Source organism: Chanos chanos, chromosome 6 (genome assembly GCF_902362185.1).
Source record: "Chanos chanos chromosome 6, fChaCha1.1, whole genome shotgun sequence".
NCBI lineage: Eukaryota > Metazoa > Chordata > Actinopteri > Gonorynchiformes > Chanidae > Chanos > Chanos chanos.
The window spans coordinates 4958061-4975389 of NC_044500.1; the positions used below are offsets into that span (position 1 = coordinate 4958061).

Below are 17329 nucleotides of genomic sequence, written 5' to 3' on the forward strand. Positions count from 1 at the left end.
AGTTTGTTATTGACCCTTGCCTGTGTTTTCTGACTTAAGCTCTTGGATTGCGTTTGGATTTTGCAACCATTCTTGTAATAAACATTTTGACTTTTTTAAACCTTTTGAACTTAGGTGTTCAAATGTTTTCATTACAGGCAGAGGCATGTCCTCATTGCTACAAACAAAACTGACTAACATGTTGACAAATACAATTTGTTTTAATCAGTAGGGACAAAATTGGAGGATTGGTAAGAATACAAAAAAGGTTAGCAAATGCATATTAACAGTCCAGGATCTGAGCCCTCTAAAAGCTACATGAACTAAACTGTGTGGATCATTTAAACTGTAGTGCAGGTATACTGTCATTGCCAGTTCAGTGGCCAATATGCTGCGTGGTCTGACTTCTGTATGCGCATCCAGATGTTTTGTGTTTCAGTGTTTCCTAACTATGCACAATTGACAAAAAGAATGTATTGTGTTGAAGGGAAGTCCAGCAGGAGAGATCAGACTCACCTGTGCCCAGCTGTGTGTCCATGAAGAGCGACGTGTCGATGGATCGCCCAATAGATCTCAAAGAGAGTGATTCTGCTCCTGAACACAGGTAACATGTCATTATAGTCAAATCATGTCTGTTGTGCTTCTCCTGATGAAACATGACAGTAGAGATATTTGCTGAAACAGTCCATCCTCCTTAATAAAGATGCAACTGTGATGGAGAATTTGTAACATTTTGAACATTGAAAGATTAGGGTTTGTTGAAGCCCAACTTAACGGTGTGTCAAAAATCAAAAGTAGCTCTGCTTTTTGTCTACATCTTTAACTGATCAAAAGTTGTCTAAAGGTTGTGTGTGTGTGTGTGTGTGCGTGTGCTGTGTTTCAGGGGAATCCACCATGAGAGATCAGACCCAGCTGTATCCAGTTGTGTGTCCATGAAGAGTGACAGGTCTATGGGTTATCGACCAGAATTCAAAGAGGGAGACTTTCCACCTGAACATGGGTAGGATCTCATCACATATAAATGATGTTTATTATGTTATACCTAATGTGGTCCTACAGTATGGATATTTACTGAAACAGTCTATCTTGTTTTAGTGAGGATGTAAGTGCGATGGAAAATATACAATATCGTGAACATTGACAGATTAGTTGCGCAACTGTTCAATAATGTGTCAAAAATCAAAACTAGTTAGAGTTTTTACTCATACCTCCAGTCTGTTTTATTAAAGTTGAGAGTACTGTGAATGATGCATTTTAAGTGACTACTAGGTAAGATAATACTAAAGACAGTCCAGATACACAGTACAAATAGTGACAAATACCCTGATTGCATAGTACTAGTGTGGTGGTAAATGCAGTGGTCCAGAGAGAAGAGACATGATGGTGCACTGCTAATGGGATTCTGTGTCACTGGTCCACCAGGTCCTGTCCATGTGAGCTCTGAGGTAGAATGCAAGCCATTGTGGTTAACAGCAAAATGAACAAATGTCTACTGTAATTACTGCGGTCACATAACCGGGAAAAAAAAAAAAGTTAATATTTGTGGTCACTCTCTTGCATTTGAATATACTGAAATTCTGTATTTTTCCCCAAATTTCCAAAAATGAATTAACTGAAATATTAAATTAATTTTATTACTCTTAAGCCGTGTGTGTGTGTGTGTGTGTGTGTGTGTGTGTGTGTGTGTGTGTGTGTGTGAGAGAGAGAGACAGTGAGACAGAGGCAGACAGAAACAGAGAAAGAGAGAAAGAGACAGGGAGAGTGAGAGAGGGAGGGGGAGAGGGAGAGAGAGAAAGAGAGAGAGAGAGAGAGAGAGAGAGATTTCGTTTAGCGCATGTGGACAGCCAAGTAACAACTAGTCACTCCTTGATTTCTGTATGTTTTTTTGTTCATTCCACGTCATCTTCATTCCACCATATTACTGCTCTTTTGAAGTTTTAAGCAATGAAACTGAATGAAATTGAAACGCTGTAGAAACATTCTCAAATGTTATACATGTTGTGTAATATTGCCATATTGTATGATGTGTTGTGATTTCACAGATGGGATTCTTCTTTAGCTGAGACTCATGTCTATAAGAGATTCAAATCAAATCTGAGACAGAAGTTTCAGTGTGTTTGTGAGGGTTTAACAAAACTGGGAAACCCTACACTTCTCAATGAGATCTACACAGAGCTCTACATTATGCTGAGTGGAAGTGAAGAAGTCAACAATGAACATGAAGTCAGACAGATTGAGACAGCATCCAGGATAACAACAACAGAGGAAACACCAATCAAATCCAATGACATATTTAAACCCTTACCTGGACAAGACAAACCCATCAGAACTGTGCTGACAACAGGAGTCGCTGGCATTGGAAAAACAGTCTCTGTACAGAAGATCATTCTAGACTGGACTGAAGGGACAGCCAATCAGGATATCCACTTCATATTTCCACTTCCTTTCAGAGAGCTGAACTTGATGAAGAACCAAAAACAAAGTCTGATGGGTTTACTTCATAGCCTTTTCAATGAAAGTAAAATATTTGACAACAATCAGCATAAAGCTCTTTTCATCTTTGATGGCCTGGATGAATGTCGACTATCTCTGGATTTTCAGAACAATGAGAGTCTGTGTGATGTAACAGAGTCAGCATCAGTGGATGTGCTGCTGACAAACCTCATACAGGGGAATCTGCTTCCCTCTGCTCTCATCTGGATCACCTCCCGACCAGCAGCAGCCAATCAAATCCCTCCTGAACACATTGATCAGGTCACTGAAATAAGAGGGTACAGTGATGAACAGAAGGTGGAGTACTTCAGGAAGAGAATCACAGATCAGTACCTGGCCAACAGAATCATCTCACACATGAAGTCTTCAAGAAGCCTCTTCACAATGTGCCACATACCAGTGTTCTGTTGGATTTCAGCCACTGTTCTAGAGAGAATGTTGGTTAAAAATGACAGAGGAGAGATTCCAACAACTCTGACTCAAATGTACACACACTTTCTGTTCATTCAGCTTAAAATAATCAGAGAAAAGTACAATGAGAATAAAGAGACAGATCAAGAAATGATTTTCAAACTGGGGCAGCTGGTTTTCAGCAGCTGGAAAAAGGTAATCTGATCTTCTACGAGGAAGACCTGAGAGAGTGTGGTAATGATGTAAGAGAAGCATCGGTGTACTCAGGTTTGTGCACTAAGGTCTTTAGAGAGGAGCGTACATTGCACCAGGGGAAGATGTTCTGCTTTGTACACCGAAGCATTCAGGAATATCTTGCTGCTCTATATGTTTATCTGTCCTTTATTAATAAGGACACATTTGTACTGAAGCAAAAGTCATTGTCTGTACTTGGGGCCAAGATTAAAGGTGTTTCAGTTTCTGACTTACACAAAAGTGCTGTGGATCAGGCCTTGAAGAGTAAGAATGGACACATGGATATATTCCTTCGTTACCTTCTGGGTCTCTCAATGGAGTCCAATCAAACTCTCTTAGGAGGTCTACTCACACAAACAGGAAGCAGCCCACACAGCAATAAGGACACAGTCAAGTACATCAAGAAGAAGATCAGACAGAATCCATGTCCAGAGAAATCCATCAATCTGTTTCACTGTCTGAATGAACTCAACGACTGTTCTCTGGTGGAGGAAATTCAGCATTGCCTGCATTATTGGAGTCAAATAAAACCAAAACTCTCACGCTCTCAGTGGTCAGCTGTGGTGTTTGTGTTGCTGACCTCAGAAGACAATCTGGATGTGTTTGATCTGAGTAAATACTCTGTCTCTGATACAGAGAGCTCTTTTACCACACCAGATAAAGTTCTTCTGAATCTCCTGCCGGTGGTCACAGCATCCAGAGAAGCAAAGTAAGTTTACTGTCTCTAGAGAATTGTATTTACAGTGTGTGTAGGGGAGGGTTAACCTCAAATGTGTGAGAGCAATTTTTTTCTTGCCCTCATTCCATACAATAAATCTAGTTCCTTTACATAAGGGAATATGGTGTTCAAACAGAGGCACTGTTATAAAAATCCTTGAAAAGCAATTGAATAAGAAAAAAAGTTGTATTCTTTTGCTGGAAAGTCATGGAGATTCATCTCTGTCATGTGTTTTTAGTCATATCTGCAATATTAATAACAATATTGATACTTTAGCCCCTATAGCTACTGCAACTGAGTCTGAAACCATCAGCTAGTATGCAACAGGAAATGACCACACATTTAACACAAGGTTTTGGTCACTTTTTACTTAGTTATGCTCTCACATGTTGAGGTTCTTTATTTGCTTTTTCACTACAATTTTGATGTAATTTTACATGAACATTTAAATTTTCTTTGCATCTGAGTTTTACAGCTGTTGTGAATTGATCTGTTTCCCTAAAAATGTTCATCTTAAATGGTGCAAAATTATTACTTTAGTTTTCCCTAAATTGGCTGCAAGGTTTAGCCAATCACCAAAATGCAGGGGTGTGGCCACAGGTCATCTTTATAGTGAGTTATACCACCCCACTAACCACCTCATTTTCAGCTGCATAAAAGTTTGATCTTGTGATTTAATACACCTGGACAATAAATATTTTGTCATACAACAATCGTGACATAGTTTAGCGACTTGTTCCCCGCAATGTTACCACAAGATGGAGGCATGAAAATAGGACTAAGCTCTCCATCCAAATAAAGGAAGATCTGTTTTTTTTTTCTTAAAACATAATTCATAGCATTGATTTTATATATAAGGAGGGGCTAAAAACATATCATTTGTCTTCCATGCAAAGCTGTATTTTCAGTAAAACCCATGAATGCACATGAACACACACACACACACAAACACACACTAATATATATAGACAGATAGATAGATAGATAGATAGATAGATAGATAGATAGATAGATAGATAGATAGATAGATAGATAGATAGATCATTTATTTGACTGATTATTTATTTGTATGTGGTAATGAATGATTGCCATGTAATGGCAAGATTTTGGCAAGGTTGAGATGAGCTTTTTCCTCTACTACAGTCTATAGAGTCTAACAATGCAATGTTATCTATAAAACTTATCATGTCTAAATTATTCTGTAGCCTAGTGTGTTCGTATTGTGTTTGCGTTTTTAATATGTCAAATATGTCTCTTCATTAGAATATTCTCAGGATTTACTGACATGTGAGACAAACCAAATTTAAACCAAAAAATAACCAAAAAATATTCCGCAGTTTTTGCTAAATGTCAAATTGGTAATTGTGTGTGCATGTTTGTGTGTATCTGAGTCTGTTTGTGTGCATAACGGAAGGCATAATATTCAGATGCAATATTTTGTTCCCAGGGTAAACAATTGCAATCTAACAAAGAGAAGCTGTGAAGTTCTGGCCTCATCACTCTGCACAGGCTCCTCCACTCTGAGAGTGCTGGACCTGAGTCACAATAATCTGCAGGATTCAGGAGTAAAGCTGTTCTCTACTGCACTGGAGGGTCCTCACTGTAGTCTGGAGACACTGAGGTAAGATCATCTCTTTGAGTCACACATGACCTGCTCTTCACTGCAACACATTCTCTAATAGTGACGCCATAGTGTAGATTTTATTCATGTTATAGAGAATGTGTGGAATAGAATTAGAATATGCTGTGTATGTTTGATCCAGACAAACCTGTGAGCTTCACACACACTAAATATAATCATAATTAATAATTACACTAACTGATATCTGTTCATCATTTCTGACAGATGAAAATGAAATTGGCCCCACATATTCAGTCTAGCTATGTTTTTTTCTATAATGTAATAAAACTTCCTGGAATTTACTGGCATTTTAGAGAAAATTACAATTAGTTTGTAAAAATAACTGTCATTATAATGGTCACGTTATAAACGCTCTCTTTTCTTCTAGGTTGAATGATTGTAAACTGACAGAGAAAAGTTGTGAAGTTCTGATCACAACTCTCAGCTCAAACTCCTCCATTCTGAGAGAACTGGATCTGAGTTGCAATATACTGCAGGATTCAGGAGTGAAGTTGCTCTCTGCCGGACTGGAGAGTCCTCACTGTAAACTGGAGAAACTGGGGTAACGTCTCTCTGAGTCACACATGACCAACTCTTCACTACTCACATTCTCTAACAGTGTGTTTAAAGTATGGATTCAAAGAATATTATACTGAAAGTGTGAATTATTCATGTGGAAGTATTTCCACATTAATAACCATTAATAAAGACTTTACATATTCTTGACTCACTTAACTTAATGACCACATAGCCCAAAGGGTGCATTTAGCTAAATATTTGAGCAGTTACTTTTGCTATAAATAATGTAAGGTATTTTGTATAAAAAAAGATACCTTATCAAAGACACTATAGGTAGGTGACATAACCAACTAATACATTTGTTTGGCTGAGAATAATCAGTGGACCAACCAAACTATCATTTTGCAAGATAGTTTCTTCCACGTACATAGAATGCTTTGCTGTCATCTCACTGACAACAGCAGTCCAAGCAAGAACGGTTATGTCTCTATTGTTTGTTTAACCTGTTTTTCAAAGTGTATTCCATTACATTTTTCGAACTTGGGTTCTTTAAACAGCCTCTCTCTCTAAACTAGACTCACTCTCAAGTATATGTCTGTTTGTTTGAGTGTGTGTACTTGTTTTTTTTTTTTTTTGTCCTCTGATCTCTGGACGAGTAAATCCTCAGAGTGAACTGGAAAAATGAGCATAGTAGTCACATAAATTTCCAATATGTGGTTGTGTTTTTCTTCCAGGCTGATTAAATGTAATTTGACAGCGGAAAGTTGTGCAATTCTGGCTTCAGTTCTCAGTTCAAACTCCTCCAGTCTTAGAGAACTGGATCTAAGTAACAATAAACTGCAGGATTCAGGAGTGAGGTCGTTCTCTGCTGGACTGGAGAATCCTCACTGTAAACTGGAAATACTGAGGTAAGATCATCTTTCTGAGAGTCACATACAACTTGTTCACTACAGCACATTTTCAGAGAGAGAAGTTAGCATGATCTAAAGCTAGTCTATGGACAGGTTAACTTAATCCTAAACTTCAGTTGAGAGCATTCTGCAAATCTGATTTTGTGGAGTGTTGTTGGAGCCAAGCTGATACTTTACAATGCTTCAAACCTTAAATTTCTTGTCTTTTTGGTTCTTCTTTCATCTAGAGATGTATATTTTTTTCTATATTCCACTTTCTTAATTACTGAGAGGAAATAGGGCTGTATTTGGCGATGTGGAGAGATTTGTTGTTGAATGAAATATCCATGTATCTCTCTATCTGTTTCCCTCTCTCTCCCTCTCTCTCTCTCTCTGCTTGCATAAGCATGTGTTTTTACAGTATTACTGTGAGTATATGTTTCAGTTTTCAGATGTATAATTTTGTTTGCAGGCTAAGTGGTTGTAAACTGACAGACAGAAGTTGCCGAGTACTGGGCTTAATGCTCAGGGAAAATTTCTCTGGTCTGACACAGCTGGACCTGAGTAACAACTGTCTGCTGGATTCAGGAGTGAGGCTGCTCTGTTTTAAATTGAAGAATTCTCGCAGTAAACTGGAAAAATTGAGGTAATCAAAATAACCCATCAATTTGTTGAACATGTAAATTCTGTTTGAATATGCAGTGTGTGTGTATGTGTGTGTCTTTGTGTGCGTGTGTCACTGCAAGTTTAATATTCAGATGTATCATTTTTTCCAGTCTGACTGGGTGTTATCTGAAAGAGAAAAGTTGTGAAGTTCTGGCCTCAGTTCTCAGCTCAAACTCCTCCAGTCTGAGAGAACTGGACCTGAGTAACAATACACTGCAGGATTTAGGAATGAAGTCGCTCTTTGTTAGCCTGGAGAGTCCTCACTGTAAGCTGGAGACACTGAGGTACGATCATCTCTCTGAGAGTCACCCACGATTGAAGATGAACTTAAAACATCATACACATAACCTTCTCCTTACTACAGCACATTATATGAGAGAGAGTTTTTAGTGTGGTTAAAAGCTCTTTCAGTCAATGGACAGATTAACATACCTCTGAAACTGAAACTCTTTAGTCATTTAGATAATGTGGGGATCAGCCAGAAACATTCTGTGATTCCGGGTTTTGTGGAATAATTGGAGACAAGCTGATATTTCATGATAAACTTTTTTTTCTGCATCTTTTAACTAAGTATCAGATGATTATAAGTGTGTATTAGAGATGTTTCTTTCTACACTCCATTGCGTCAGTTATTGAGATGAAACAGAGATGTGTTTCCTTCTCTCTCTCTTCTTTACACACACACACACGCACACACACACACACACTCACTCATAATAACAGTATTATCCTCTTACATACATAAAAAATAAAACATAATTCAGAATGATACAAGCAGATATCTCCTCACAATTTTTGACTGATGTTAGTGAAATATCTCCCACATGTGCAGTGTGGTGTGTGTGTGTGTGTGTGTGTGTGTGTGTGTGTGTGTGTGTGTGTTACTGAGTTTTAATACTCAGATTTATCATTTTGTTTCCAGGCTGCTGGACTGTAAACTAACAGAGAAAAGTTGTGAAGGTCTGGCCTCAGTTCTCAGCTCAAACTCCTCCAGTCTGAGAGAACTGGACCTGAATGGTAATAATCTGTCTGATTCAGGAATGGAGAAGCTCTCTGTTGGACTGAAGGATTCTCACTGTAAACTGGAGAAACTGAGGTAAGATCATCTCTCTGAGAGTCAAACACATTCTTTACTGCAACACATTCTCTAATGGTGAGTACCTAGTGTAGATTTTATTAGTATTACAATGAGTGTGTGAGTTTGGTTCAAATAACCCCAGAAAATTGTACATGAGGATAAAATGAAAATTTACAGAAATTCACAATCCACCCTGAGCTCTACACCAAAACAAACCATAATTTATAACGACACTACCAGATGTATGCTAATAATTCTTGGGTGATAGAAATTAAATGGAACCCATATATTCAGTGTGATTATTTTAATCTGCAGTATTTTTGTTTTATATTGTAATAAATGATTATGACTGTACAAAGATTTAGTTCCTGATATGAAAGAGGGATTTATGACGGAAAAGAGAGTACACTTATGTTCCTTCTTCCTGTTCTGCAGTTTGTAATAACATACAGACAATGAGACAATGCATAAACAGTATATAAAAATTATCATATTTAAATTATTCTGTAGTCTAATGGGTTTGTATGAGTTTGTGTTAGTGTCTGTGTTTTTGAGTCAATATATGTCTATTAATTAGAATTTTCTCAGGAATTAACAGGCATGTGAGGCAAACTAAAATAAATTTGATTCTGCGGTTATTTTAGTAAATGCCAGCCATAAGGCTGATTTATAGTTGTACGTAGGCTCTACGCAGAACTTACGCTGTAGCCTACACCGCTGTGAGCATTTATTCTTGTGCACTGGCGTGTTTTCATTTCTCTGCAATTACACCACTGAATGCCAACCAGAGATGTGTAGGAAAAAATGTGATGCTACCAGGCGGACCAATCACAGCCGTTGCAGTCTGTGTCGCTGTGACATGTAGTTACATCTCTGGGGAGGGGTGCGTAAGGCTACGGCAAAGGGTACAAGGCCATGCTGTACCTACAGCGTAGATTCTATGCAGAAGTATAAACCGGCCTTAATTGTGTGTGTGTGTGTGTGTGTGTGTGTGTGTTAATGAGTTTTAACACTCAGACTTCCCATTTTGTTTCCAGGCTGTATTACTGTAAACTAACAGAGAAAAGTTGTGAAGTTCTGGCCTCAGTTCTCTGCTCAAACTCCTCCAGTCTGAGAGAACTGAACCTCGGTAACAATAATCTGTGTGATTCAGGAGCGGAGAAGCTCTCTGTTGGACTGAAGGATTCTCACTGTAAACTGGAGATACTGAGGTAAGATCATCTCTCTGAGAGTCACACATGACCTGCTCTTCATCACAGCACACTCTCTAATAATTGTTTACAGTACAGATTTGTTCACAATGTCAGAATTTAAACAGTTTTATTTGTAGTCATGCAAATTAAGTCTGAAACAGCATGCAGAACAGTCCTTCACAGTGAGTTTATAGATTACTTTTGGAATCATCCTGATAGTTTGAAGGTTTTTCTAATGGACACTTTGAATACCCTCATACTGTATTTCGACTCAACTGAAGAGATTTTCCATTTTGAACTGAGCTGTGTGTCCTGCTGGTAAAATGTGCTGAACTTATTCACTGTTCTCCCTGTAGACTGGAAGATTGTAGTGTCACAGATGAAGGCTGCATTGCTCTGGCTTCAGCACTAAGTTCAAACCCCTCACACCTGAGAGAACTGGACCTGTCTAAGAACAAGATAGGAGACATGGGAAAGAATTTTCTCTCAGCGCTACAGTTTGATCACCATAAAATAGAGATACTCAAGTAAGTAATGACAGACTGAAAATAGCTAAAACAAACTCTTATTATCATGTCATATTCTGTCATTTCACCAAGTTGAAAATGTGTTTATGTCTGTGGCTGTCTTTCCAAATGAGGCTCAAACTTATTATATATACATATATATATATATATATATATATATTTATATATATATATATATATATATATGAATATGAGTAGGTTTGAGTAACACATCTTTTACTCTCCTTAGGTTTTCGTAAATGCTGATCCTCTAATGAACGTGAATAAGACATTGAGAGAATCCAAGAATCCAAATCACCAGGTGAATTGAAGGTCAGAGACATGGAATATGAAGATGAAGACAGTAGTTGATGTGAAAACACGTCTTGTCTCTGTTACTGAGAGACTGGGAGGTACAGAGCTGGGGAGGACTCTGAACACCAGAATCGTTCAGTCACCACTTCATCGACTTCATCATCACACTGTAAAAAATATCCGTAATTTTACGGAAAATAAACTGTTTTTTAAACTGCATACAAAACTCTGTAAAATTACGGACATTTAGGCATTTGAGGCACGTTGCCTCAATCCAATCAGTGATGTCACAGTGAATAAAAGCACATACATGCAAATGAATCTGGCAAAAGTAAAATGAGTAATGGGAAAGTTAAGAAAAGAAAAGAAAAGAAAGCAAACAAGCAAAAAAATATTAACACACTATTTAATATTTGGGTGAGTAAAAATTTAACTGACTGTTCAGCATGTTAAAAGATGCTTAATAATTTTATGCCAGTGTTACTGTTGATAAAAAAAAATAATAAAAATTTCCTCAGGAGTTATTTCAAATACACAGTGGATGAAAATTCTTTTAAGCTGCCCGTGAAGCTGCCCAACACAGCGCTGCTCAGAGTGGAAACTCGAAGCAACTGCCACGGGAGTTCAAAGCTGCACGCTGTTCGCCGCATGTCATTCCCTCTCTTTCTCACCTGTCTGCCCTGTCTCTCTCTACCATTGCTGTCAAATATGATCATTAGAGTTTTCAGTGGTGAATTTTGGGCAAATGCTACTGAGGGCATTCTGTAATTTTATTGAAATTTCTTTAGGATGTACAGAACGTCCCCCCAAAACAGAACAGGTCCTGAACAAATTGTGTGGGTGGGAGGGGGTGGGAGGGCCCAGTCAATGACCCAGTGGTGGTTCAGACCAGCGGTGCTGTCGGTGCAGATGGGTCTCCTCTGGTGGCCGAGCGGGCTGGAGGTTGGTTGGGACAGGAATAGACTGGGGAACAGGCACTGGAGCGGACTCTCAGACAAGCACATGGAACGGGGACTGGAGTGACCTCTCAGACAGGCACTGACTAAGGAACAGACTCGGGTGCAGACAAGACGTCAGCTGGCCAACGGAACCTCCATGGCGCTGGGCAACGGAACCTCCATGGCGCTGAGCAGCAGAAAGACCTGACGTCTTCAAGAGCCACTCTTTTTGGAAGAAGGTGGCTCTTGAGCAGTAAGGGGGCCAGAGACAGGAACAGGACCTGGAGACCCAGGAGCGGGCACAGCCCTAGAGACGGTTGAGCCCAGTAGCACAGTCCCTCTGGTGCCCCCTCCCATTAAAAAATCACCCCCCCCCCCCCCCCCCCCCCCCCGGGTTAGGGGCTGGAGAACCTACAGAAAGAGGGAGCCGGAGTCCCTTTACCATCTCTGCCCTGGAGACGGGAGTGTCTGCTAGGTCCATGTCGTGCTCTGTCGTTCGGTCATGGCTGCAGTGGAACTAGACCCAAATGCCCGACATGGTTGAAAATGGAGGATTTTACTTACAAAAAAGGGCAAATAAACCAGTGCAAAACAGGAACCAAGAACAGTGACAAGCGGTGCAGCCAAACAGAGTGTACTGAAACACAAACAATGATTGACCAAGACAGGTTAAACATTAACAGAAAAGGTACTGGTAATTTTCTGCCAAGGCATTATCCGTTTTTCTATGGACTTTTTTCTTACAGTGCACTTCATTCTTCTCATACCTGCTTCTGTGGATTTGGGACTCCTCAGTACCCCATTTACGGCTGTGAAGATAATGGTTCTGTATATCTTATTTTAGGGTTATTTTCAATAAGAACTGGGACTCTCTCTCTCTCTCTCTCTCTCTCTCTCTCTTTGTGTGTGATTTAGAGAGAGAGAATGTGCATTTTAGGTGTTCATCAATTTCCTTTCGAATTAAAAAAAAAATGTTAATAATGTAATCTATATATACGAGCTACAAAAAAAAAGTAGGCAGGAATATACAACAGAACTCTCTTGCACCCATTATTGTCACAGTCCAGCCTGGTCCTTCCACCATTTAGCCATGTTTTCCCTCTCTCCCGTTTTGTGTTCTGTTTCCTGGGTTCCACTCCACATTTTTGTTTTCACACCAATCACCTGTCTTCCCTCTACTCACCTGTTCACCATTCTCTCATTGGTCTGTGTTTTAGAAGCCTTGTCTCACCACTCACTTCTTGCCAGATTCTCCTCGCCACTTTTTGGAAGGTTCTCTCGTGGTTTCATGTATGTTTTTCTGATTCTTGCTCATGTTTTTGACTTCTGCCTGTTTCCTGGATTTTGCTCTTGTCTTGCCCTTTTGGTTTTTGTGATTGCCTGGACTGTTTTTATCCTCCTCGTCTGTGACCTGTGCCTGCTGACTTTTGATTACTGCTCTGCCCTCCTCTGTACCTCTGCCTCTTGTACTGGACTGACCTCTAGTTATTCTGAACTCTAACCATGTTTTTGCCTGATGCCCATTTTTGCCTGTTTGAGTTTACTGCTAACACTGCCTGCTGTTTTCTGTTTTTGCTGGAATTTTTGATCATTAAAATCACCTTTTTCAATACAATTTCTCAAGAATCTGCATCCCAGGCCTTGGCATTTATAGGATATAAGTACCAGTAAGGGATAATTGTTTGTTTAAGTTTCTGTGATTGCACACACACACTGTGAACAGTGAATTTGTCTCTGCATTTAACCCATCCAACACACCAGTAGTGAACACACACACCAGACGCAGGAGCACTGGGCAGCCTTCCTTGGTGAGCACTTGGGTTAAGTGCCTTGCTCAAGGGCACACAGCCGTGGATGTTGGGCCTGGGAATTGAACCAGCAACCCTCCAGTCACAAGCCCGGTTCTCTAACCTTTAGAATGCAATGGAGTGTGAAACGTCTTGTCTAAGTGAACATATTCAAAGTGGTCATGGTAGGACTATCTATCATTGGAATATAAACTCATTATACAGAGACTGTGTGTATATGGACAGGTTGATTATAACTGACAGAAAAGATATCGTAGAGTCTGTGGTTAAAATGAGTGTGAGTGGGAGAATGATAACATAACGTGTGTGGTAGTGTGTGTATCTGCATGCGTATGCATATGCAGGTCTTGGATAACTCTACAGTTAATAAGCAAAGACACTCTTGGTTAAATATTGAGCAGGCTTTTGTTAGAAGAGCCACTTGCAAAAAGTACAGATAAGACAAGAAGACTAATTTGAATAATGTCCCTTTGTAGGACATGTGGATTTATGAAAAAGTCTCAAAGATTTGATTGTCACATATGGAAATAAAAATACAGCACAGCTTTCAAGTGCAGTATTTTGATATTAGGCTGTCATAATTCATTGAAGGTGTCCCTTAATTCTACTAGTTATATGTTAATTCCCTCTGCGGGTATAAATTGGTACAAATCCATGGAGATATCACTACTCACAAGAAGACAGCGTTCTGTCCAGTGCAGGTGAAATGCAAATGGGAATTTGGAGAAAGTTATGGTGACATGTTTGTTTACAACTATTGTGAGATACAAACTGTTTAAGCTTGATGTATTAAAAAAAAAAAAAAAACATGCAACCTTTTGAGGATGTACAAAACATAGTGTACGAATGTAGAAGCCATAGAGGTAAAAACAGGCCAACTCAGCTAAGCTTCTTTAAAAAAAAAAGATAAAGAGAGAGTGGGAAAGAGAGAGAGAGAGAGAGAGAGAGACAGAGAGAATAGTCACACAGTTTCACTGCCATAAACCTTCCTATTCTAAAATGTCAGAAATATGCTTACAGACAATCCCTCCCGCAAACCGTGTAACATCTTGAGTGAAGGTGTAGGTAAACACACTCTCTCAACATTATGATGAGGCACATAAAGAGCAATGGTGTCAGAGGAGTGAGCAGTACTTTTAAAAAACAAATCAGCCAAATGTGCATTGCAATAGGAAAAATGTACATTCATTTGTGAGAAAAAGTTAGTGAACTCTTAGGAATGATCTGTAATTCCTCATGAATAGCTCCTAAAATGTGATCTGATTTTTATCTGGCTCTTATAATAAATAAAAACAGTCTTATTTAACGAACAACACACACACACACACACACACACACACACACTGTTACATTCTCCTTTTTGTCTAGGGATGGTAAGGAAATGCAAAATGAATAAATAGATAGATAGATAGATAATAAAAGCTTGTAAACTCCATTTGTCTATCACCAGCACTCCACAATACAAGATACGTTTTGAAAAGATAACAACTGGATTCATTTATTAAACTTAAGTGAAACACAGGAAGCATCAAAAGAAAAAAAAATACCCCCTCAGGAGGGGGTAAAGCCAAAACAATAAACAAACCAAATCTAGCTGCTGGAAGTAGAATCTGACTTACCTAAATGCAAAAAGAAAGCAAAATTAACAGCAGAAACTAACCTCACTCCCTAACTAACCAAAACCAGGAGAAAACGGATTTATACAAAAAAGCACCCATCCTCCCTGTGAAGCTTCCCAGGCTTTTTACAAATCTATGTACAATACAGGAAAAAAAAAAAAGAAAAAAAAAAACACATACCAGACAAAAGGCAAATAAAGAGAACAAGAAGTTAGCAACAACAACATCCAACAACAACAACAACAACATCCAACTGTCATGTTTTTCAGGAATGTAGTTCTTTTTTTGACCATGTGGGGTCCTCAGTCTTAGTTTTGGTGCCTGTTTAGTTGATCATTGATGTATTGTTTTCACCAGTGTCTTGTTCTGTCTGTCTATTTAAGTCTTCTGTTCTGTTCAGTTCTTTGCTCAGTCTTGAGTTGTTACCCTGTGTGCAATTCCTGATCTAGCCTTGTTGTAAGCTCTGTGAGGGTTTTTTTTGGATTGTTTCTCTGTTGTTGAACCTCTGCTTGCCTGTTCTTGGATTAAGATTTTCCTTGCCATCTCATTGGATTTGTTTGCTGGATACCTTTGCTTACTGATTTTGACCTCTGCCTGGAACTGATTTTTGATTTTGCCTAATTCTCTTGGTTTTGTTTGCTGGATATCTTGCTTACTGGATTTGACCCCTGCCTGGAACTGTTTCTGATTTTGTCTGACTCCCTTGGATTCCTCTGCCCAGATTTCCCTATTAACACTAGAAGCGCCGCGCCGGTTTGACCTACTTATACCTAGAAGCACTTTACTGAATTACTTTTGCCTTGCTCTCTGCATTGGGGTCTTACATTTGGTAGCACAAGGGTAAAGCCCTGGGCTTCCATGCCAGAGCCCTGGGTTTGATTCCCAGGTCAATCGGATGCCAACAACAGCCACCGTCAGAGGCAGAAGGGGAAAAATCTTTCTGTGAAGAGGACATGCTGGCTTATATCCCCTGGCCTTGTTTTCTCTCAGCCAATGGGAGCCCAGTTTGATGATTAGGCCCTCTCCCATTTCTGTGGAGCTTAATGACCTGCTGCCAGGAGAGAGGAAGGAGCAGAGAGAGTGAGAGAGAGAGAAAGAAGACAGCACGGCACAGTAAAACGGCAACAAACAACGTACAACTCCCAGACAATAAATGTAAAATGCATCCATAATGTAACACGTAACATCAGCAACTAAACAAAACAAAGACCAAATAAATATATCTTATGATGTAACACACACACAGCGCAGTGCATTCCCATATCTTTATGAACAACTGGTTTAAACAATCAGGGTCACTGGTGGAGGAAGTTTGTGAACCCTTATATTTAGTAACTAGTAGAATCTCTTTTACTGGCAACAGTACCCAAATACTTTCTATTACTACTGATCAGACCTATGTAGCACTCAGGATCTCTGCTCCATTCCTCCCCCTTCTCCTCCAGTCTAGACAGGAATGAATTCTTTACTCACAGAAATAGTGCCCATGTAAAGCAATGTGTCTGCACAGTGCCCATGAAGGGTAAAGCCCAAGGAGTCGATTGTTCATATATATTACCCATAAAGTAATATCAAAGAGTGTTCTCTGTGTCATCTCCTGGTAGTTAAACAAAAACAGAAGACAAATTCTTTTTTTTTTTCGTTGGTCTATTGGGATGTTGGCGTTAGTGAAGCCGACACCGTCAATCATCAAACCAGCCTGTACTGTATGCAAATGTCTGAAGCCATCTGTGCATCCTTGTTATCTCAGTATTTAAATCCATGAGTATATGAGACCAACTCTGACACTAATGGTGATGGTCATCTCTCTTTCATTTGCATTATAATTCAAATTTGAACGATCGTTACTTCCAACCCTACTGTTAGTGCAGTGTTGGTCTTAGATATAAAGGGAGGATGGATTAGAGAAAGTGAGAACTTTATTAGTCTCTTACTTCCACTGCCACAACATCACTGTCAGTCTGAGAAGAGTAAAGTGAACAGCTCCTTAGTTCACCAGAGAAGCAGCTTCTATCCACAAACATGGTAAACAGTCTAACTCTCTTTTCAACATCTTATTTTTCAGTTTCATTAAATTATCCAGCAACAAAAAATTCAATTGAAATGTACGCTATACAACCATGCCAGGAGGGCTCAGAGGAGCAATATGTTATTTGCATTGCAATGTGAAACAGTATGTTTTTCATCTATTAATGATTAATTCACTTGTTAATTATGTGTTTCTCTCTTTCTCTCTCTCTCTCTCACTGTCTGTGTATGTGTGGTTTTTCTACAGATGTTTCCAGGTGTGCTAAACGGAGTATTCATGCTCCTCTTACTCAGTCCCTCTAACATCTGTGTC

At 39.2% G+C, this 17329-nt stretch overlaps 1 pseudogene; it reads left to right on the forward strand.

The window, feature by feature from the left end:
* Positions 1-17329, forward strand: part of LOC115814075 (NACHT, LRR and PYD domains-containing protein 12-like) — a 33873-nt pseudogene that overhangs the window by 1917 nt on the left and 14627 nt on the right.